Raw genomic sequence first — 22,157 nt, 5'->3', positions numbered from 1 at the left:
GCCAAGGTGCGAAAACGGATGGCATATTGGCCCACCGTCAGAGTCCCCTGACGTAGCCGGAGGAGAGATGAGGCAGACGTGGCGGCGCGTCCGGGCTCGTCAAAGGTGCCACGAAATGCCTGCAGGAACTCCTGGATGTTAGTGGTCACAGGGTCCTCCTTCTCCCACAAGGGGTTCATCCACGCCAGTGCCTCCCCCTCTAGATGGGACATCATGAACGCGACCTTGGCTTGGTCGGAGGCAAACAAATGCGGCAGTTGCGTGAAATGGAGGGAGCATTGGTTTATGAATCCCCTGCAGGTCTTGGGATCTCCGGCGTACCGGGGTGGTGAGGCCAAACGAAGCCTGGAAGCATCCGAGGAGGCTGCCACGGGAGCTGGGGCCGTGGATTGTCCAGTGGAAGCTCGAGATGCCGAAGATGTAACCGACGCTTGTAGCGTGTTCAGGCGGGCGTCCACAGAAGACATAAAGTTCAGCATGCGGGTCTGGGTCTCACGCTGGCGTTGGAGTTCCTCCTGCAAGGCTGCTAGTGCTTCGGCGGGATCCATGGCCTGTTCTTACTGTTACTGTTAGGGCCAGATGGACGGGCAGACCCAGAAGGTGGATCCACTGGGCCGAACACCTTCCTGAAGGCAAGGAGTCCGGTAGCCGGAGCACTACAGGTAGCAGGACAGTCCGTGCAACAGAGTGGAATGGTGAAGTCCCTGGGACCACGGAGTCACTGATGGTAGTCCGGGTGACGGAGCTCAGGTTCGGAGGCCAAGGTGTTGTCAGGCAGAATCCGGAACCGATGGAGTGAGAGGACGGGTCACCACAGGGATCAGAGATGAAACGGACTGACGGGATGGCAGATAGTCAGCGTTCGGGGTTCGGGAGTCGGCAGGACCGGATGGCGAGGCAGGAGCGGCTCTAGAAGAGAGATAGGTGAGTATATCACAGAGACACAAGGAGACCTGACTCCTAGCTTAGGAAACACGAAGAACAGGCCCCGCCCACTTGGACACTAAACCCCTTTATACCCTGTACCTGTGTGTTCAATTTCCTGTCAGCGGACGCTGGCCCTTTAAGAGAGGGTCAATGACCGCGCGCGCGCCCTAATGCGCATGCGCGAGCCCCGGGTGCCAGAAGCCAGGGCAGGGAGCGGTGAGCAGGAAGCAGGAGAGCCGGGCTGGGGCTGAGTAGCCGACGGGCGCAGGGAGCGGGGACCAGGACGCCTGGGGACTGCAGGCAATGGAGGCTGGAGACCGGGGAGCGGCGGACGCCGGACAGAGGAACCGGGGAGCGTGGCAGGTGAGCCGGGGAGCAGAGCAGGGGACCCGGGGAGCGTGACACAACCTAAGTCCCGAAAAGTAGACAACCACCCACAGAGAGGGATAGGGTATCCGCCAGGGCCCGGTACATCCCACGGGTCAGCGTCTGATGGGCACGGCTCCCAACAATAGTACTGGGAGCAGTCTCCCGCGTTCCACACCGGGAAGTCCACCACATCACAAAACAGTGCAGAGGAAAGTGACACAGACCACCAGCCCGGGTGGGGGACCAGATTACACCCAACCGCGGCGGCCGGCCACCGGCACCTTGGTTAAACACTGGACTTGTCTGATTTCTTTAACCATGAGTAAGCTGAGACTCCCTCGTCTGACCAGGCGCGTCTGCCCCTGCGATCACCGTCCCCTGCACCAAGTCACCGGGTCCTGGGGCAACCATCCCTACCCACGGAGGGGTTAACAACCAGCTGCCATCCCATCACCCCGAGTGTCCCACAGCAGCAGCTGTAGTGCCATACTTCACCACACACCGTGGGTGGCGTCACAGACAGACTACGACAAGCCCCGTACAAATACGTCCCCTTTTCATTCGGAGTATCCGCGTGACCCCCGGGTCCGGAGAATCCCTCGAGCCACACTGCGGGACCGGATCCGAGCAGACTAGCTGCTACTGACGTGGGGGCGGCACACACCTGTAACAATATATTAGATTTATTTATACGGGAGGCTCGTTACTGGAAGTTGTTTGGCACATTCATGCAGGTTGGTTTTAACTGCCTGATTTTTTTTCACCTTTTTCCCCTCTCCTCTTTTTATTGTCTTGTATATGCTTGTCATATTTATCCTATGCACTATGTACTTTTGACTAGTATTCAAAAAATAAAGGAAAAAAGTATATTTTCAGCAATTCTGCTCATGTGTTTTTTCTTTGCTTTGAAATGTTAATATGAGCTGCTGTTGACCAATTGTGGGCTCCTCCCACTTTGGTTCTTGCAATTGTTTTTGTTCCAATGGAAGTTAAGTTAATCATTACCCTAAACTATGTCTCCTCGAGAATAAGACACCCCCTGAAAATAAAGGTACCGCCACACTAAGCAACATCGCTAGCAACATCGCTGCTGAGGCACAACTTGCTAGCGATGTTGCTGTGTGTGACATCCAGCAAAAACCTGGCCCCTGCTGTGAGGTCGTTGGTTGTTGCTGAATGTCCTGGACCATTTTTTAGTTGCTGCTCTCCCGCTGTGAAGCACACATCGCTGTGTGTGACAGCAAGAGAGCAACGAACTGAATGTGCAGGGAGCAGGGAGCCGGCTTCTGCGGACGCTGGTAACCAATGTAAATATCGGGTAACCAAGAAGCCCTTCCCTTGGTTACCTGATATTTACCTTCGTTACCAGCGTCCGCCGCTCTCAGCTGCCAGTGCCGGCTCCCTGCTCCCTGCACACGTAGCTGGAGTACACATCGGATAATTAACCCGATGTGTACTCTGGCTAGGAGTGCAGGGAACTGCACTGGCAGTGTGAGAGCGTACGCTGGTAACGAAGGTAAATATCAGGTAACCAAGGGAAGGGCTTCTTGGTTACCCGATGTTTACCGTGGTTACCAGCATCCGCAGAAGCCGGGTCCCTGCTGCCTGCACACGTAGCAGAGTACACATCGGGTAATTAACCCGATGTGTACTGTGGCTAGGTGTGCAGGGAGCCAGTGCTAAGCGGTGTGCGCTGGTAACCAAGGTAAACATCGGGTTGGTTACTGGTGGGAATCGCTGGAGCGTCGCTTAGTGTGACATCTCACCAGCGACCTCCTAGCAACTTACCAGCGATCCCTATCAGGTTGTATCGTTGTTGGGATCGCTTGTAAGTTGTTTAGTGTGACTGGGCCTTAAGACATAGTGCTTTTTTTCCGGGGCAAAAAAAATAAGACAGTGTCTTATTTTCTGGGAAACAGGGTATGCAGGTTGGAATGTTTCACATCACATTATTGCATATGAGAAACAATAGCTGCCCCACTTGTGATTTGCACTAGAACAGCATGCAGTGATTAGATTTGTAGGATTGAGGATGTGTCGGGTAGAGATATAGGGAGACGTTATGCGCAGAATAAAGAAAGTGTTTTGTCTCGCAAAAAAGTGTATCAATGGATAGAGAAGTTCAAGGAAGGTCGCACAAGTGTCAACCATAAAGAAGGAGCCGGATGCCCGTCCACTTTCACGCCTGATTACAACATTGAGCCCACGTGAATTGATTCTATTGGAAGAGTGATGGTGAATTATCTAGTAAAGAACAAAGTCAAACATTTACATGTAATGAAGGGATGAAGACAATGGTGCATTTATGGCTCGCAGCTCGGGTTAAAATATTTTTTAATGAGGGAATATGAAAGCTTGTTGACAGATGAACAAAGTGTATTGAAAAGCTGGGAGAATATGTAGAGAGGTCATGTATTTGTCTTTTCTTAAAGTTGCTTAAAATATATTCTAAAGTCAGTGCAATAATTTTTGACTCACCCTGATCTACATATTTCTGGTGGAACTCAGGGGGCATTATCACTGTATGTAGGTGGGGACTCAGGGAGCATTATCACTGTATGTGGGTGGGGACTCAGGGGGCATTATCACTGTATGTAGGTGGGGACTCAGGGAGCATTATCACTGTATGTGGGTGGGAATTCAGGGGGCATTATCACTGTATGTGGGTGGGAACTCAGGGGGCATTATCACTGTTTGTGGGTGGGAACTCAGGGGGCATTATCACTGTATATGGGTGGGAATTCAGGGGGCATTATTACTGTATGTGGGTATGGACTGAGGGGGCATTATCGCTGTATATGGGTGGTAACTCAGGGGGCATTATCACTGTATGTGGGTGGGAACTAAGGGGGCATTATCACTGTATGTGGGTGGAAACTCAGGGGACATTATCGCTGTATGTGGGTGGGGACTCAGGGGGCATTATCACTGTATGTAGGTGGAGACTCAGGGAGCATTATCACTGTATGTGGGTGGGGACTCAGGGGGCATTATCACTGTATGTGGGTGGGAACTCAGAGGGCATTATCACTGTATGTGGGTGGGAACTCAGGAGGCATTATCACTGTATGTGGGTGGGAACTCAGGGGGCATTATCACTGTATGTGGGTGGGAACTCAGGGGGCATTATTACTGTATGTGGGTGGGGACTCAGGGGCAGTATCACTGTATGTGGGTGGGGACTCAGTGGATGATGTAACTATAGGTACAGAATCTCAGGACAATATTACATTATGTGTGAAGACTGGTCATTATTAATATGCATGAGGGGACTAAGGGGGCGTTATTTTGTTGAAGCACTTGGTGCACTACTAGTTGCTAAAGGAAAACTTGCGATATTAATAATTATGAGGGGTACTCAGGGGACTATAGTCAGTGATAAATAAATACTAAAATGCAAGTATTATTTTAGAGAGTGCAAAATGTGGGCATTAGAGCATTCAGAGAGTGCATTCTTTTTTTACTAGTGGGCGATTTTACCGTATAGAGGGACTAAAGGGGGTATTTCTAAAGTGTGGTAGTGGGCATTAGTACTATGTGGTGCAGTAAGAAGTACACTGTTACCATGCCACACAGCAGTAGTAGGACAATCTACAGCAGTAGAAAGTTCAGAATTGAGGTATCAGCAGGAGGGGGGACGTGTAGGTTGGGATTAGATCGGGACGGTGGTGGAAATGTGTGAACTATACGTCTTTGTTGCAAACTCTGCAGATGAGTTGTGGCTGGAAGAAGTTGTCTTGTCTGTTTTGGTCAAGTGGAAAAGACAAAAAAAAAAAAGAAAGTGAACGACTCCATCAGAAAGAACGTCACCTATAAGTCCATATTCTGCAGGACTGGTATCTACTACTTTATTGTCATTACCAGAAGGTGGCCCAATTCTAACGCATCGGGTATTCTAGAATTTATTGTGTAGTTAATGTATGATTTTTGTTATATATATATATAGATGTTGTTGTGTGTAGTTGGCAAGTGTTTGTGTAGGGCGCTGTAAATGTTCTGGGTGTTGTTTGGGTGTGGGGGGTGTGTGAGAGCGGTGTTGTTTGTGTGTTGCATTCTTTGTGGAGCGCTGTGTGTCTGCAGCGTTGTGTGTGTGTGTGTCTGGTGCTGTGTGTGTTTTGGGGGAGGTATGTTTTGTGCAGTGTGTGTATGTGTGTTGGAGGAGTAGTCCTGGTGAGAGAGGAGTATAATAGGAGGAGTAGTCCAGGGGAGAGAGGAGTATAATAGGAGGAGTAGTCCCGGGGGGAGAGGAGAATAATAGGAGGAGTAGTCCTGAGGGAAGAGGAGTATAATAGGAGAAGTATTCCTGGGGGGAAAGGAGTATAATAGGAGTAGTCGTCCTGGGGGATGAGGAGTATAATAGGAGGAGGAGTCCTGGGGGAAGAGGAGTAAAATAGGAGGAGTAGTCCTGGGGAGAGAGGAGTATAAAAGGAGGAGGAGTCCTGGTGAGAGAGGAGTATAATAGGAGGAGTAGTCCTGGTGAGAGAGGAGTATAATAGGAGGAGTAGTCCCGGGGGGAGAGGAGAATAATAGGAGGAGTAGTCCTGAGGGAAGAGGAGTATAATAGGAGAAGAAGTCCTGGGGGGAGAGGAGAATAATAGGAGGAGGAGTCCTGGCGAGAGAGGAGTATAATAGGAGGAGTAGTCCTGGAGAGAGAGGAGGATAATAGGAGGAGTAGTCCTGGGGAGAGAGGAGTATAATAGGAGGAGTATTCCTGGGGAGAGAGGAGTATAATAGGAGGAGTATTCCTGGGGAGAGAGGAGAATAATAGGAGGAGTAGTCCTGGAGGTGAGGAGTATAATAGGAGGAGTAGCCCTTGGGAGAGAGGAGTATAATAGGAGGAGTAGTCCTGGGGGAAGAGGAGGATAATATGAGGAGTAGCCCTGGGGAGAGAGGAGTATAATAGGGGGAGTACTCCTGGGGGCAGGAGGAAAATAGTAGTCCTCTGGGGAGGAGGATAATAGGGGGAGTAGTCCTGGGGAGAGAGGAGGATAATAGGAGGAGTAATCCGGGGGGAGGTGTCTAATAGGAGGAGTAGTCTTGGGGAGACAGGAGGATAATAGGAGGAGTAGTCCTGGGCGGAGGAGTCTAATAAGAGGAGTAGTCCTGGGGGGAGAGGAGTATAATAGGAGGAGTAGTCCCGGGGGGAGAGGAGAATAAAAGGAGGAGTAGTCCTGGGAGAAGAGGAGTATAATAGGAGGTGTAGTCCTGGGAGAAGAGGAGTATAATAGGAGGTGTAGTCCAGGGGGAAAAGGAGTATAATAGGAGGAGTAGTCCTGGGGGGAGAGGAGTATAATAGGAGGAGTAGTCCTGGGGGGAGAGGAGTAAAATAGGAGGAGTAGTTCTGGAGAAGAGGAGTATAATAGGAGGAGTAGTATTGAAGGTGAGGAGTATAATAGGAGGAGGAGTCCTGGGGGGAGAGGAGTATAATAGGAGGAGTAGTCCTGGGGAGAGAGGAGGATAATAGGAGGAGTAGCCCTGGGGAGAGAGGAGGATAATAAGAGGAGTAGTCCTGGGGAGAGAAGAGTATAATAGGAGGAGTACTGCTAGGGGGAGAGGAGAATAATAGGAGGAGGAGTCCCTGGGGGAGAGGAGAATAATAGGAGGAGTAGTCCTGGGGGAAGAGGAGTATAAAAGGAGGAGTAGTCCTGGGGGGAGAGGAGTATAATAGGAGGAGTAGTCCTGGGGGGAGAGGAGTATAATAGGAGTAGTCGTCCTGGGGGGAGAGGAGTATAATAGGAGTAGTCGTCCTGGGGGGTGAGGAGTATGATAGGAGGAGTAGTCCTGGGGGGTGAGGAGTATAATAGGAGGAGTAGTCCTGTGGGGAGAGGAGGGTAATAGGAGGAGTAGTCCTGGGGGGAGAGGAGTATAATAGGAGGAGTAGTCCTGGAGAGAGAGGAGTATAATAGGAGGAGTAGTTCTGGGGGGAGAGGAGTATAATAGGAGGAGTAGTCCTGGGGGGAGAGGAGTATAATAAGAGGAGTAGTCCTGGGGAGAGAAGAGTATAATAGGAGGATTAGTCCTGGGGGCAGGAGGATAATAGGAGGAGTAGTCCTCTGGGGAGGAGGATAATAGGGGCAGTAGTCCTGGGGGGAGAGGAGTATAATAGGAGGAGTAGTTCTGGAGGTGAGGAGTATAATAGGTGGAATAGTCCTGTGGGGAAAGGAGGATAATAGGAGGAGTAGTCCTGGGGGAAGAGGAGTATAATAGATGGAGTAGTATTGGGGGGAGAGGAGTAAAAAAGGAGGAGTAGTCCGGGGAGTGAGGAGTATAATAGGAGAAGTAGTCCTGTGGGGAAAGGAGGATAATAGGAGGAGTAGTCCTGGGGGGAGAGGAGTATAATAGGAGGAGTAGTCCTGGGGGGAGAGGAGTATAATAGGAGGAGTAGTCCTGTGGGGAAAGGAGGATAATAGGAGGAGTAGTCCTGGGGGAAGAGGAGTATAATAGATGGAGTAGTATTGGGGGGAGAGGAGTAAAAAAGGAGGAGTAGTCCGGGGAGTGAGGAGTATAATTGGAGAAGTAGTCCTGTGGGGAAAGGAGGATAATAGGAGGAGTAGTCCTGGGGGGAGAGGAGTATAATAGGAGGAGTAGTCCTGTGGGGAAAGGAGGATAATAGGAGGAGTAGTCCTGGGGGGAGAGGAGTATAATAGGAGGAGTAGTCCTGGGGGGAGAGGAGGATGATAGGAGGAGTAGTGCTGGGGGGAGAGGAGAATAATAGGAGGAGTAGTCCTGGGGGGAGAGGAGGATAATAGGAGCAGTCATCCTGGGGGTTGAGGAGTATAATAGGAGAAGTAGTCCTGGGGGAGAGGAGTATAATAGGAGGAGTAGTCCTGGGGGGTGAGGAGTATAATAGGAGGAGTAGTCCTGTGGGGAGAGGAGGATAATAGGAGGAGTAGTCCTGGGGGGAGAGGAGTATAATAGGAGGAGTAGTCCTGGGGAGAGAGGAGTATAATAGGAGGAGTAGTCCTGGGGGGTGAGGAGTATAATAGGAGGAGTAGTCCTGGGGAGAGAGGAGTATAATAGGAGGAGTAGTCCTGTGGGGAGAGGAGGATAATAGGAGGAATAGTCCTGGGGGGAGAGGAGTATAATAGGAGGAGTAGTCCTGGGGAGAGAGGAGGATAATAGGAGCAGTAGTCCTGGGGGGAGAGGAGTATTATAGGAGGAGTAGTCCTGGGGGGAGAGGAGTATAATAAGAGGAGTAGTCCTGGGGGGAGAGGAGGATAATAGGAGGAGTAGCCCTGGGGAGAGAAGAGGATAATATGAGGAGTAGTCCTGGGGAGAGAAGAGTATAATAGGAGGAGTAGTCCTGGGGGCAGGAGGATAACAGGAGGAGTAGTCCTGGGGGGAGAGGAGGATAATAGGAGGAATAGTCCTGGGGGGAGAGGAGTATAATAGGAGGAGTAGTCCTGTGGGGAGAGGAGGATAATAGGAGGAATAGTCCTGGGGGGAGAGGAGTATAATAGGAGGAGTAGTCCTGGGGAGAGAGGAGGATAATAGGAGCAGTAGTCCTGGGGGGAGAGGAGTATTATAGGAGGAGTAGTCCTGGGGGGAGAGGAGTATAATAAGAGGAGTAGTCCTGGGGGGAGAGGAGGATAATAGGAGGAGTAGCCCTGGGGAGAGAAGAGGATAATATGAGGAGTAGTCCTGGGGAGAGAAGAGTATAATAGGAGGAGTAGTCCTGGGGGCAGGAGGATAACAGGAGGAGTAGTCCTGGGGGGAGAGGAGTATAATAGGAGGAGTAGTCCTGGGGGAGAGGAAGATAATAGGAGGAGTAGTTCTGGGGGGAGAGGAGGATAATAGAAGGAGTAGTCCGGGGGGAGGTGTCTAATAGGAGGAGTAGTCCTGGGGGGAGAGGAGTATAATAGGAGGAGTAGTCCCGGGGGGAGAGGAGAATAATAGGAGGAGTATAATAGGAGGAGTAGTCCTGGGGAGAGAGGAGTATAATAGGAGGAGTAGTCCTGGGGAGAGAGGAGAATAATAGGAGGAGTAGTCCTGGGGAGAGAGGAGTATAATAGGAGGAGTAGTCCTGGGGGGAGAGGAGAATAATAGGAGGAGTAGTCCTGGGGAGAGAGGAGTATAATAGGATGAATAGTCCTGGGGAGAGAGGAGTATAATAGGAGGAGTAGTCCTGGGGGGAGAGGAGTATAATAGGAGTAGTCGTCCTGGGGGGGAGGAGTATAATAGGAGTAGTCGTCCTGGGGGGTGAGGAGTATAATTTGAGGAGTAGTCTTGGGGGGAGAGGAGGAAAATATGAGGAGTAGTCCTGGGGAGAGAAGAGTATAGTAGGAGGAGTAGTCCTGGTGGGAGAGGAGAATAATAGGAGGAGTAGTCTTGGGGAGACAGGAGTATAATAGGAGGAGTAGTCCTGGGCGGAGGAGTCTAATAGGAGGAGTAGTCCTGGGGGGAGAGGAGTATAATAGGAGGAGTAGTCCTGGTGGGAGAGGAGAATAATAGGAGGAGTAGTCCTGGGGTAAGAGGAGTCTAATAGGAGGAGTAGCCCTGGGGAGAGAGGAGGAAAATAGGAGGAGTAGTCCTGGGGGGAGAGGAGTATAATAGGAGGAGTAGTCCTGGGGGAGAGGAGGATAATAGGAGGAGTAGCCCTGGGGAGAGAGGAGGATAATATGAGGAGTAGTCCTGGGGAGAGAAGAGTATAATAGGAGGAGTAGTCCTGGGGGAGAGGAGTATAATAGAAGGAATAGTCCTGGGGGAGAGGAGTATAATAGAAGGAATAGTCCTGGGGGAGAGGAGGATAATAGGAGGAGTAGCCATGGGGGGTGAGGAGTATAATAGGAGGAGTAGTCCGTTGGGGAGAGGAGTATAATAGGAGGAGTAGTCCTGGAGGTGAGGAGTATAATAGGAGGAGTAGTCCTGGGGGGAGAGGAGTATAATAGGAGGAGTAGTCCTGGGGGCAGGAGGATAATAGGAGGAGTCGTCCTCTGGGGAGGAGGATAATAGGGGGAGTAGTCCTTGGCAGAGAGGAGGAAAATAGGAGGAGTAGTTCTGGGGGGAGAGGAGGATAATAGGAGGAGTCGTCTGGGGGGAGGTGTCTAATAGGAGGAGTAGTCTTGGGGAGAGAGGAGGATAATAGGAGGAGTAGTCCTGGGGGGAGAGGAGTCTAATAGGAGGTGTAGTCCTGGGGGAGGTGTCTAATAGGAGGAGTAGTCCTGGGGAGAGAGGAGTATAATAGGTAGAGTAGCCCTGGGGGGGAGGTGTATAGGTGCCCAAAACGTGCGGGGGGCATGGCCGAGCGGGCAAAGTGTGCGGGAGGCGTGGCCGAGCGGGAAAAGAGTGCAGGGGCATGGCAGGGCCGAGCCGAGCGGCTAATGCGTGCGGGGTGCGGGGCCGGGCCGAGCAGGCAGTGTGTGCGGGGGCATGGCCAAGCGGCAAAGTGTGCGGGGGGCACGGCCGGGCTGAGCCAAGCGGCTGATGCGTTGGTTGTCACTGTAATGACGTCATTTTGGAGCAAGACAGACAGACAGAATAAGGCAATTATATATATACTAGAAGGTGGCCCGATTCTACGCATCGGGTATTCTAGAATTTACGTATTGTGTAGTTCATGTATGATTTTTGTTATATATATATATATATATATATATATAGATGTTGTTGTCTGTAGTTACCAAGTGTTTGTGTAGGGGCTGTACATGTTCTGGGTGTTGTCTGGGTGTGGCGGGGGGTGAGAGCGGTGTTGTTTGTGTGTTGCGTGTGTTGCGTTGTTTGTGGAGCGCTGTGTGTCTGTAGCGTTGTGTGTGTGTGTGTTGCGCGGTTTGTGTGGGTGTGGTGTGTTTTGGGGGAGGTATGTTTTGTGCAATGTGTGTGTTGTGCGGTATGTGCGTATATTTGTGTGTGCCGCGGTGTTTGTGTGTTGGGTGTTGTGTGTGTGCAGCATTGTCTGTGTGTGTGGGTGTCTGTGTAGGGCGGTGTTTGTGGTTCCCAGTGTGTGTGTGGTGTGTTGTGTGTGTGTGTTGGGGGGAGGTGTGCACCTCCCATCGTGCTCCATCCCCCATGCTGCGCACCCCCCATCGTGCTCCATCCCCCATGCTGCGCACTCCCCATCGTGCTCCATCCCCCATGCTGCGCACTCCCCATCGTGCTCCATCCCCTATGCTGCGCATTCCCCATCGTGCTCCATCTCCCATGCTGCGCACTCCCAAACGTGCTCCATCCGCCATGCTGCGCACTCCCAAACGTGCTCCATCCGCCATGCTGCGCACTCCCAAACGTGGTCCATCCGCCATGCTGCGCAATCCCAAACGTGCTCCATCCGCCATGCTGCGCACTCCCAAACGTGCTCCATCCACCATGCTGCGCACTCCCAAACGTGCTCCATCCGCCATGCTGCGCACTCCCAAACGTGGTCCATCCGCCATGCTGCGCACTCCCAAACGTGCTCCATCCGCCATGCTGCGCACTCCCAAACGTGCTCCATCCGCCATGCTGCGCACTCCCAAACGTGGTCCATCCGCCATGCTGCGCACTCCCAAACGTGCTCCATCCGCCATGCTGCGCACTCCCAAACGTGCTCCATCCGCCATACTGCGCACTCCCCATCTTGCTGCATCCCCCATGCTGCGCACTCCCAAACGTGCTCCATCCGCCATGCTGCACACTCCCAAACGTGCTCCATCCGCCATGCTGCGCACTCCCAAACGTGCTCCATCCGCCATGCTGCGCACTCCCAAAACGTGGTCCATCCGCCATGCTGCGCACTCCCAAACGTGCTCCATCCGCCATGCTGCGCACTCAAAAACGTGCTCCATCCGCCATGCTGCGCACTCCGAAACGTGGTCCATCCCCCATGCTGCGCACTCCCAAACGTGCTCCATCCGCCATGCTGCGCACTCCCAAACGTGCTCCATCCCCCATGCTGCGCACTCCCCATCGTGCTCCATCGTCCATTCTGCGCACCCCCCATCATGCTCCATCCCCCATGCTGCACCAGCATCAGCCTCTCTGCCCCCAGCATCAGCCTCTCTCCTCCAAGCATCAGCCTCTCTGCCCCCAGCATCAGCCTCTCTCCTCCCAGCATCAGCCTCTCTCCTCCCAGCATCAGCCTCTCTCCTCCCAGCATCAGCCTCTCTGTCCCCAGCATCAGCCTCTCTGTCCCCAGCATCAGCCTCTCTCCTCCCAGCCTCAGCCTCCCCCAGCATCAGCCTCTCTTCTCTCAGCCTCCCCCCTCCCAGCCTCCCCCAGCATCAGCCTCCCCCTCCCAGCCTCCCCCAGCATCAGCCTCCCCCTCCCAGCCTCCCCCAGCATTAGCCTCTCACCTCCCCCAGCATCAGCCTCTCTCCTCCCAGCCTCCCCCAGCATCAGCCTCTCTCCTCCCAGCCTCCTCCAGCATCAGCCTCTCTCTTCCCAGCCTCCCCCAACATCAGCCTCCCCCTCCCAGCCTCCCCCAGCATCAGCCTCTCTACTCCCAGCCTCCCTTCTCCCAGCCTCAGCCTCCCCCTCCCAGCCTCCCCAGCATCAGCCTCTTTCCTCCCAGCCTCCCCCAGCATCAGCCTCTCTCCTCTCAGCCTCCCCCAGCATCAGCCTACCCCATCATCAGCCTACCCCAGCATCAGCCTCTCTCCTCCCAGCCTCCCCCAGCATCAGCCTCCCCCTCCCAGCCTTCCCCAGGATCAGCCTCTCTCCTCCCAGCCTCCCCCAGCACGCCGTGCTCCTCTGCCGACGCTCACAGATCCGATCGCATACACTCACACACACACACACACTCACACATCAGAACACACTCACACACATCCGATCGCATACACTCACACACACACACATCAGAACACACTCACACACATCCGATCGCATGCACTCACACACACACACTGACGATATCGCACATACGCGCTCACACTCACAACATCCGGAGATACCACATGCTTCCGGCCATGTGATCCTCCGGCAGGTCACTGCACAGTATCGCCGCCGAGAAGCAAGCGATATCCCAGGATGTTGTGAGTGTGTGGATGCGATGTGATGTGTGTGTGAGAGCGAGTGTGATCTGATGTGTGTGTGTGTGTTGTTATATGTGTGCGTGTGTGTATGTTCCGCCGCTGCAGGACCTTGATGCGCTGGTAACTATGCTACCATGGTTACCAGCGTATCCCGTCCCCCGCTCGCACGGGAGCCCACACCAGCATACGGCGGCAACCCCAGCAATGCGAGGGTATGTGTCGGCTGGGTTGGCGGCGTACGCTGATGTGGGCTCCCGGGGGTACAGTACTCACCTGGGAGTCGTGGCTCCGTGTCGGTTCGGGGAATGCGTGCGGGGGGCGGGGCCAGAGCAAGCGTGCATTGTGTGAGGGGGGCGGGGCGTGGCCGAGTTGCCAATGCGTGCAGGGTGCCGGGGCGAGAGGCCAATCTGTGTGGGGGGGCGGAGCCTGGGCAAAAGGCCGGCCAATCCGTGTGGGGGCGGAGCCTGGGCGAGCGGCCAATCCGTGCGGGGGGCGGGGCCATGGCGAGCCCAGCGGCCAATCAGCTTTGTGTCACCGTAAGGACACAATTTTGGAGCAAGACAGACAGACAGACAGACAGAATAAGGCAATTATATAGATAGATAGATATGGCGATAATATCGGTCTTGGCCTTTGTATAGCAACAGTGTGCTGAGATCTTTTAGGTCATCTGCAGAGGTTTCCCGTTACCCGGTATGATTAGGTTTACCTGGCCATGTGCGCACATTGCATTTTTTCTTGCGTTTTGGTTGCGTTTTAAACTGCACTGTTTCAATGACAAAATACATGCGTTTTGCTTCCCCAGCAAAGTCTATGTGAAGTTAGAATATCCATGCACACGTTGCTTTTTTTAGTCAATGTTTTGTTTGACAAATATCTGTAAAAATCATTGCGTAAAAAAAGCAGCATGTCACTTCTTCATTGCGTTTTGTGAACATTTTCCACCCATTGAAATGAATGAGGTGTGTCCAAACGCAACCAAAATGTTTACTTGTGCGTTTGCACTGTATTTTGCTTTATGTATTATCCCATGCTTTTCTTTATTTCACCCATGGCACATTCTATAATGTCCTAAAACAGTGAGAGTGGCGTTATGGGAAGTGGAGCGGGGCATTAAGGCTATGTTCCCACTTTGAGCTTTTAGTGACGTTTTGCAGTTGCAGATTTTCTATACCATTTCTACACCTAATAAGTAAATTAGGATACTTGCGTTTTTTATTCAGATTTTTTATATGCGTTTTCATTGAGTTTTTGACACTGTGATAAAAAGGTAGAGTAACCATGAGATTTCTAGAAATCTCATCCACATTGCTGGAACTGTAAGATGCTGTTTAAAGACGCAGAGTAAAAAACTCAACAAATATTCATTGTAGGCACAAAGCCAAAACTATTACGCCTTCACGTCCAATGAAGTACCTATATGTCATGGGTGGTGTATGTCCCTTTAATGCAGGCTCGTGTGGCGAGCCCACATTATTCCCTGCACATGTCTCCTGATTTGATCAGCAGACACGTGCGGCTAACAGGCGCTAGTGGATCAAAAATCCACCTACACCTGTTAACCCCTTAGATTGCACTGTCAAGCTCTCACAGCGCGATCTAACGTGCTCTGGTGGAGATCGCGCAATTCCCTGCCACCATCGGTGGCCCTGTGGCATGATCACTAGGCACCAATGGGTTTCCATGGCAGCGTGGTGATCCCTGTCGCTACCATGACATGTTTCCATTGAATGTCTACAGAGCACCGCCACTCACAGTAAGGCTATGTGCCCACGGGAGATTAAACCCGCGGATTTTCTGGATTTTCCAGATAAATCCACAGGTTTCAGCATGCACAGACACTCCCCATGTTATCCTATGGGACATGGGGAGTGCTGTGTCCATGCTGCGGATACGTGCGGCTGCAAAACATGCTGCGGATCTCCTGCAGCCACACGTAATTGCATGTCAATTCTTTCTGCGGAATTACCTGCAAAATCCCGGCTCTCCACTATGGAGATAGGACCGGACTTCCGCAGGTAATCCACATGAATGTCCGCAGGTTTTCCGCAGCTATTTCGCAGTACCACCACAGCTAAAAATAGCTGCGGATTCCGGCGAGCAGCTGCGGGAAACCAGCGGCCGTACCTGCAGATATATTCGCAGGTGCTAGCTCCCGTGGGCACATAGCCTAACACAGCATATTTTCTGATCAGAGCGATGCCGAAGCATCGCTCTGATCAGCACAAGCGACTGGATGGTACAGTGATAAAGCTAGTAAAATCATTAAAATAAATGTTAAAAAAAGAAGTTTAGTAAATATTAAAAAAATCAGAAAAACCTAAAAGTTCACATCACCCCCCTTTTGGCCCACTGAAAATAAAATAATAATAAAAAATAAAAATACACATATTTGATATTGCTGCATTCAGAAATGCCCGATCTTTCAAAATATAAAATCAATCAATCAGTCTGATCAGTAAATGTCATAGCGAGAAAAAAAAATCCAAACGCCAAAATTAATTTTTTGTGGTAGCCATAACAATGAATTAAAATGCAATTACAGGAAATCAAACATCGCATCTACACAAAAATTGTATAATTAAAAATGTTAGCTCATGCAAAAAATAAGCCGTCACCGAGCCCCAGATCCAGAAAAATGAGAACATTACATGTCACGGAAAATTGCGACAAAAGCGCTATTCTTTTTTTTTAATCAACTTCTAAATTATCCTTCACCACTTAGATAAAAGAAAAACCATACATGTTTAGTATCTACAAATCGTACTGACCTGGGGAATCACAATCTCAGGTCAGTTTTTCAAAATAGTGAACACGGTAAATAAACCCCCCAAAAACAATTGTGCACTTTTTTTGCAATTTTACAATTGGATTTTTTTTCCTATTTTCTAGTACAATGTGGGGCACAATGAATGATATAGTTCAAAAGTACAACCCGTCCTGCAAAAAGCAAGCTATCATATGGCTAAATTGCCTAAACAATAAAAACGTTACTGTTCTTGAAAGAAGTGGAGGAAAAAACGAAAAAGAAAAACAGAAAATCGCCCGGGGGTGAAGGGGTTAAAATACACTAAATTAGGTGTATTTTAACCCCTTCACCCCGGGCGATTTTCTGTAGTGAAGAGCTAAGATACAATAGCTCCTGCTCCTTCACACCAGGCAATTATAAGATAGCGGGGATGATAGGAGCTCAGTGATGTGTATACATTTGGAAGGTAGAGATGGTAATAAACCACCTCTGTCTGCCCAATGGGGAGTCCAGCAGCCTCTGATTGCTTCTCCAGCTGTAATATCTTTGTGTAGCTGCGGATTATGCATGGATTATAGAAACTTATTTTTCAATAATATGAGGACTGTTATATAATAAAAGGTAAATCCTGGGTGATGTCAAAGAATAAGTGATCTCCATCATTAGAGTGTAAAAGTATCTGACAATTTCAGCCGTTGTCCTGCTCCTTACTGTACAGGCACAGTGCTAGTGCCCAGATAATCAGTGTGCTATAATAGTACAACATTCAAGAATGTGACGTGGCAAATTTATTAACAAGCACACACCACTTAATGAATTCAGTACATTATATTAGTGGTGTGTGCCTTCGTGCGCATAGCCAGAAATGGTACGCACGACAGAGACTGGAGTAAGGAATTTCGCCACTTTCAATGAATTTGGTGGGCCACGACCCATCCTTCCCCGCCTCTGCTAGCTCTTCTATATTGGAAAAGCTACTTGAAACTGGTGTAAAAAAAAAAAGTCCAAAAGTGTTAAGAGACGTTTTCTTCAAAGCCCTAACCTGGTCAGACATGGAATCATGAGTTTTGCTATATAGATCTGTGGAATGTTAGTCCACTTGGCACATAAACAAGCGCAAAGCTTTTCATAGGAGCAGACATTTGTGAAGTTGTCTCACTGCAGGCTTCAGCACAGCCCAGACACCTTCTATGGGACAGATGGCAGTGGATAACTGGCAATGGAAGAGTCAAGATGCCTTTTTTTGCTGGTTAATTTTAGGTCTTGTTAGCATCATGGCTTCATCTTCCATGAACAACTCACCTAAAAACAATGAAATAAGACCCAATATTTCCTTTGCCATCCTCATCCCCCATTCTGTCTGCTTACACTTGTTTGTGTGTTGGAAACAGAGTACTTTAAAGTGCTGCACCCAGCTATAAAAAGGCTGTAAAAGTTTTGACCATAGGCATGATCCATGCAACCTGTCGGCCAACTTTGTATTCTGAGTGGAGACAAATACTTCTGGGAACCAAGGAGACCAATATAATCCATACTGGGCACTACAAATATAATGACTACTCAAGTATGCTGGGGTGGGAGTTGTTCTTACAAAGTGGCTCTGCGTTATGCCCCATTGAGCAGGGTGCCTAGTGGCATATGAGCAAGGGGAAAAAAATGTGTGCGCAAATATACCAGTTAGTAGAGCTGCTTCATGGCTTCTTAGGTTGAGGGCTTCATTTTCAGTATGCAAATTGCAACATATCAGCATTATTTATAGGGTGAAAAAGTCAATTTATTAATAAAAGTTTGGAAATTTAAATACAAAATTTCAACAGACACAAAATCCACTGGCAAAAGTATAGTCTGCTACTTAGACTTATGATGTTCCTTTATCTTTAAAGAATTAATCTCACCATAAACCTTATCACCTAAATAAGACATTGGAGAGAACGTGTGGATCTCACTTTTCCAGAAGTCCTAAAGAAAATGAATGGAGAGCTCTATTCCAATAGCGTATTCCAAAGCCCCATTCTCCGGATCAGTTGTGGTCTCAGTCAGACCCCCATCTATTTTAAGGTCATCACTTATCCTTTGTATGGGTAATAATGAATTATTCTTAATATTAAAAGTTATCTATTGTATTTGTAGATCATTAGTCTTGTATTTTTCCATGTGGTAAAGAAGAATAATACAGGAATTTTGGAGCATAAATATTACGTCATGTGCTGCAGTTTTAGTTTTACCTTTTCAGCTGTTTTTTGGCATCCAGTCCTTTGCTGGGAGTCAATAGAGAAATACTGAGTATAAAACACACTGCTTTTTTTTGTTTGCCATTTTGTTACTTTATTTACATATTTTTTATTGATGGCTTTCTTTTTTTACCTTAGAATACTATAATTATGGCTTTTTTGGTCACTTTGGCAGAGCTATTCTTGCAGAGACATCCCCTAGTAATTTTTCCTCTTGAAAAATCATGTGCTAATGACTTTTACTACATTTTTGTCTGAGGCGTTTCAAAGTTTTTGATCTGGCACCTTTCTAGACAAATGTGCAACTCTTTAGAGGGTTTGCTACATTTTTCTCCCCCAAAAAAAATGTTAAAGACAAAAATAAAAAAGAATTTTTGTTTTTGCGCCGAATTCATGAAAAAGTTGGGGCAAAAACGTCAACGAATACCACGAGACGAAAATAAAGGGGCTAAATCGCAAATGAGTATGCGGAATCAGGGCCTGGGTTAATATAATTTCATTTATGCAATTTATTCACACCTGTAACATCGGCATTATACGTTTTTGGCAAACACAACATAAACAGTCAGTGTAAGCTCAGCCTACAGCAAATGAATCAACGTGACCCGAGACTGAGTGGAACACTAACAAAGTCTCTCGAAAGTGATTAGACATTGAGTATTGACAAATATACACAAGGGTGAACATACCATTGGTGCACCCTGTACACCTGCACCAGAGCCCAGGCGGTAAAGGCAGTCTACATCTACTTCTAAAGCAGGTGGAATTGTATATTATGGTGAGATATTGCACTGTAAAGGGCCCATATATTGTTCTTGCAGAGGAGCCTCTCCTGTCTGTGTTCCCCACTGAAAATACCTATAGACTTCCATCATAAATGTAATGCCCCAAGGTTCACCTCTACTAGAAAGAGAATAGGAAATGCTGCAGCCACAACTTACAAGTCTGGTATGTCACTATGGACTTACTACCACATAACCAACATTGCATCACAAAGTGTCTTGAAAGATAATGTACATCTGATATTTCCTATCTTGACAGAGAAAGAAGAATTGACCTTACCCTTGGTAGATTCTTAACTGATTGGAAAGGTTGTGTCCAGCAGATGTCCCTCAGGGTGACAGGAGATAGACATTGAAGAGCTGTCTGTGGTTCATCTTCACCTGAGCATGGAGAGATAATGTGTAATTCCCACAGCAATCACGACGCAGGATTATTAACACAGATCTTTGAAAGTAAAGGGAGGAGCAATAAAAGGGAAATGAGAAAAACTTACCGGAAACCATAGAGCCATAACCTACAGGAAACCAAACACACACAAAACTTGTCACTCTAACATACTGTACTTGTTCCTGCTCCACCAGAGCTATGTATATAACCAGCATATCCAAACTTTATTGTGCAGGATGTCAAATTGTAAAGCGTATTCTGTCCCCGCAGGTTGTAGATAAGCAGTGATCAGTCACTTGTCACCGTGCCCGGTGCCCAATCCCTTCCTGTCTCATTCAGGATACCTCTCATGTCTAACTCCAGACACGGAGATTCCCTCAACAAATAATACACATAGTATAATATAACTGCGAAGCACAATGGACTCTGACAACAAATATGGGCAAGCTGCTCGTATCCGATTACACATCAGGTTCTTCTACCTTATGCCCGTATAGTCTCTTTCTCTTGCACATTCCCTTCTCATGTTAGTTCTATTATATATATTTATTGTGTCTCTTTACATTTGCTCCAGCAATACATCTTGGTGGGACTGTGTTCAGGAAAAAGATAAAAATATCTTACACTGAAGATCCCGTCTTTTGTTGCCGTAGCTGTGCACTTCTGTTTTTTGCTTTTTTTTAAGGCTGCCTAGTATTGTGCAGCTCCGTGACCGCGTTTGTCACTCTGTGTGTCGTACAGCACACTTATAGTCTCAATCGTACATCTTGCCTTGGGACCTCTTTGCACACAAAATAATTACCACCTGTACACTTGATATTATGATCTACATACTGGTAGGTCTTCATTTTGGGTCACGCCCTATGGAAAAGTGCTGAAAAAAAATTCAGAATTTTGAGAATGCAATGTTTTTGCTTTCTGTCGCCATTTTCCGTGACCCGAAACATTTTTCTGTTGATGGAGCTGAATATGGGCTTGCTTTTTTTGTGCAGGCGACCTACGTTTTTATAGATACCAATTTCAGGTAGAAACATCATTTTGATAACTTTTGGTTGCATTTTTTTTTTTGATAGGTGAGCTCATGGAAAAAAAAGTAGTGTTCCAGTGTTTTTTTTCGTTACAGTGTTAATTAACTGTATATTGTGACCGATTAGTCGTATATGCTGATACACAGGAAAGCCAGAGAAATGTTCATTGCTAATCAATAATTTCAAGTGATTGTCTGTGAAAAAACAGCATTGAGCTCAAGTATGCTTTCATGATGGTAAGCAGCAAGGAAAATTCTGTCATTTTTCAGTCAAGAACAATTAAGAAATCAAATAATTTTTTGCACGTTGTTTTCTAAAAGGACGTGTACAAATTCGTAGATTGCATTAGCAGTTGAATCCAAACCAAGAGGTACAGATTTAAGGTCCCGGCTTGTAGAGGAAACATAGAGAACGGTCAACACTCACCTGGTATCTTATAACTTTTACAAGATACCGGGTGAGTGCCGACCATTCTCTGTTTCCTTCTAAAGCCTGAATTTGCTTATCTGTTTGGTCACAGCACCCCTGAATATCTGTGCCTCCATCTCAGCTTTCCAGCTTTGCTGTTTCAACTCGTGTATGGAATGTTAGTAGTGACAGATTCCTTCTGATGTTTAAATTAAAGTTCCAAAGGTGTAACTAGTCTACAATTTACCAGGGTGGGCATTGGGACCTTTTTTGCTTTCCAGGTATGCCAGATTGAAGGAATGAGAGGGCTATACCAAATACGCTTATTTTGTCATTCTTTCTTCTTAACGGGAGAGAATAGGGTTAATTTAATTTGTTATATACTGTACAGTGTGCATAGACAGTACATAAATATATATATATATATATATATATATATATATATATATATATATATATATGATGCAAACAGGAGAAAAGGAAGAACGGAACCACAAAATTTAAAATTTATTAATTATTTTATTTAAATATGAAAAATAGTGAAAAATTACAAAACATTTAAGATCAGATGTAAAGACAATGCATGTTCCCTGATCTATGTGGGCCTCACCTCACGTGAGCTCTGCATATGGGTCAGGGAACACGTCAGAGACATCATGGGGGCTAAGTCGGTGGAGGATATCAGCTTACTTAAGACTCTACCCCGCCACTTCAGACTTTATCATCAGAGTGATCCCAGTTCTCTCCAGATCAGAGGCATCGATGTAGTCCAGGGTGGAATTCGGGGTGGTAATTTGAGTAAGACTCTCACTCAGCGAGAGTCTAAATGGATTGTACTTTTGAACACCTTGGTCCCTAGTGGCCTGAATGAGGTCGTTAGCTATGCCCCTTTTTTGTAAATCTTGTCTGCCCCTTTTAGTTCATTATGCCTAGTTCTACTAATTCATGCGTTATTTTTCTCCCAAACTCTCTTATCAAACTCTGGGTAATCCATGCTGTAGACTCCCATTTAGTCCTTCTGTGGTTCCGTCCCTTTAAGTGTACTAATTAATAACAAACATATATGGTGGTTCTTTTGAACAGTACATATGGTATACATATATATGTAGTTTATTATAAAAATCTCAGAGCATTATGTGTATAAATGTATACTTCATTACCATTGTGCATGTCATTTTGACAGGCATTCCCCTGTAAGGTTAATTTGTGCTCAAAAACTCTTTTTGATATATGGTGTTTATATTCTTAATAATAACTTGTTTTCTCCTCTATTACTTATTTTTTTCTTTTATACAGGCTCTTCTATTTTTAACATCTCCTTCATGCT

The 22,157-nt window shown here is 47.9% G+C and overlaps 1 protein-coding gene across 2 annotated transcripts in view; it reads right to left on the bottom strand.

The window, feature by feature from the left end:
* Positions 1–19,420, bottom strand: part of CARD11 (caspase recruitment domain family member 11) — a 277,951-nt gene extending 258,531 nt beyond the window's left edge. For both annotated transcript variants that reach the window (XM_075317863.1, XM_075317864.1), the window contains exon 1: positions 19,287–19,420. The gene's annotated coding sequence lies outside the window, so the exon portion shown is untranslated. The remainder of the gene's footprint in view (positions 1–19,286) is intronic.
* Positions 19,421–22,157: the final 2,737 nt, after the last annotated feature.

The sequence above is a fragment of the Anomaloglossus baeobatrachus genome, chromosome 7 (genome assembly GCF_048569485.1).
Source record: "Anomaloglossus baeobatrachus isolate aAnoBae1 chromosome 7, aAnoBae1.hap1, whole genome shotgun sequence".
Lineage (NCBI taxonomy): Eukaryota > Metazoa > Chordata > Amphibia > Anura > Aromobatidae > Anomaloglossus > Anomaloglossus baeobatrachus.
Note: the sequence above shows the minus strand (reverse complement) of the source record. Positions and strands in the feature narration are given on the sequence as shown.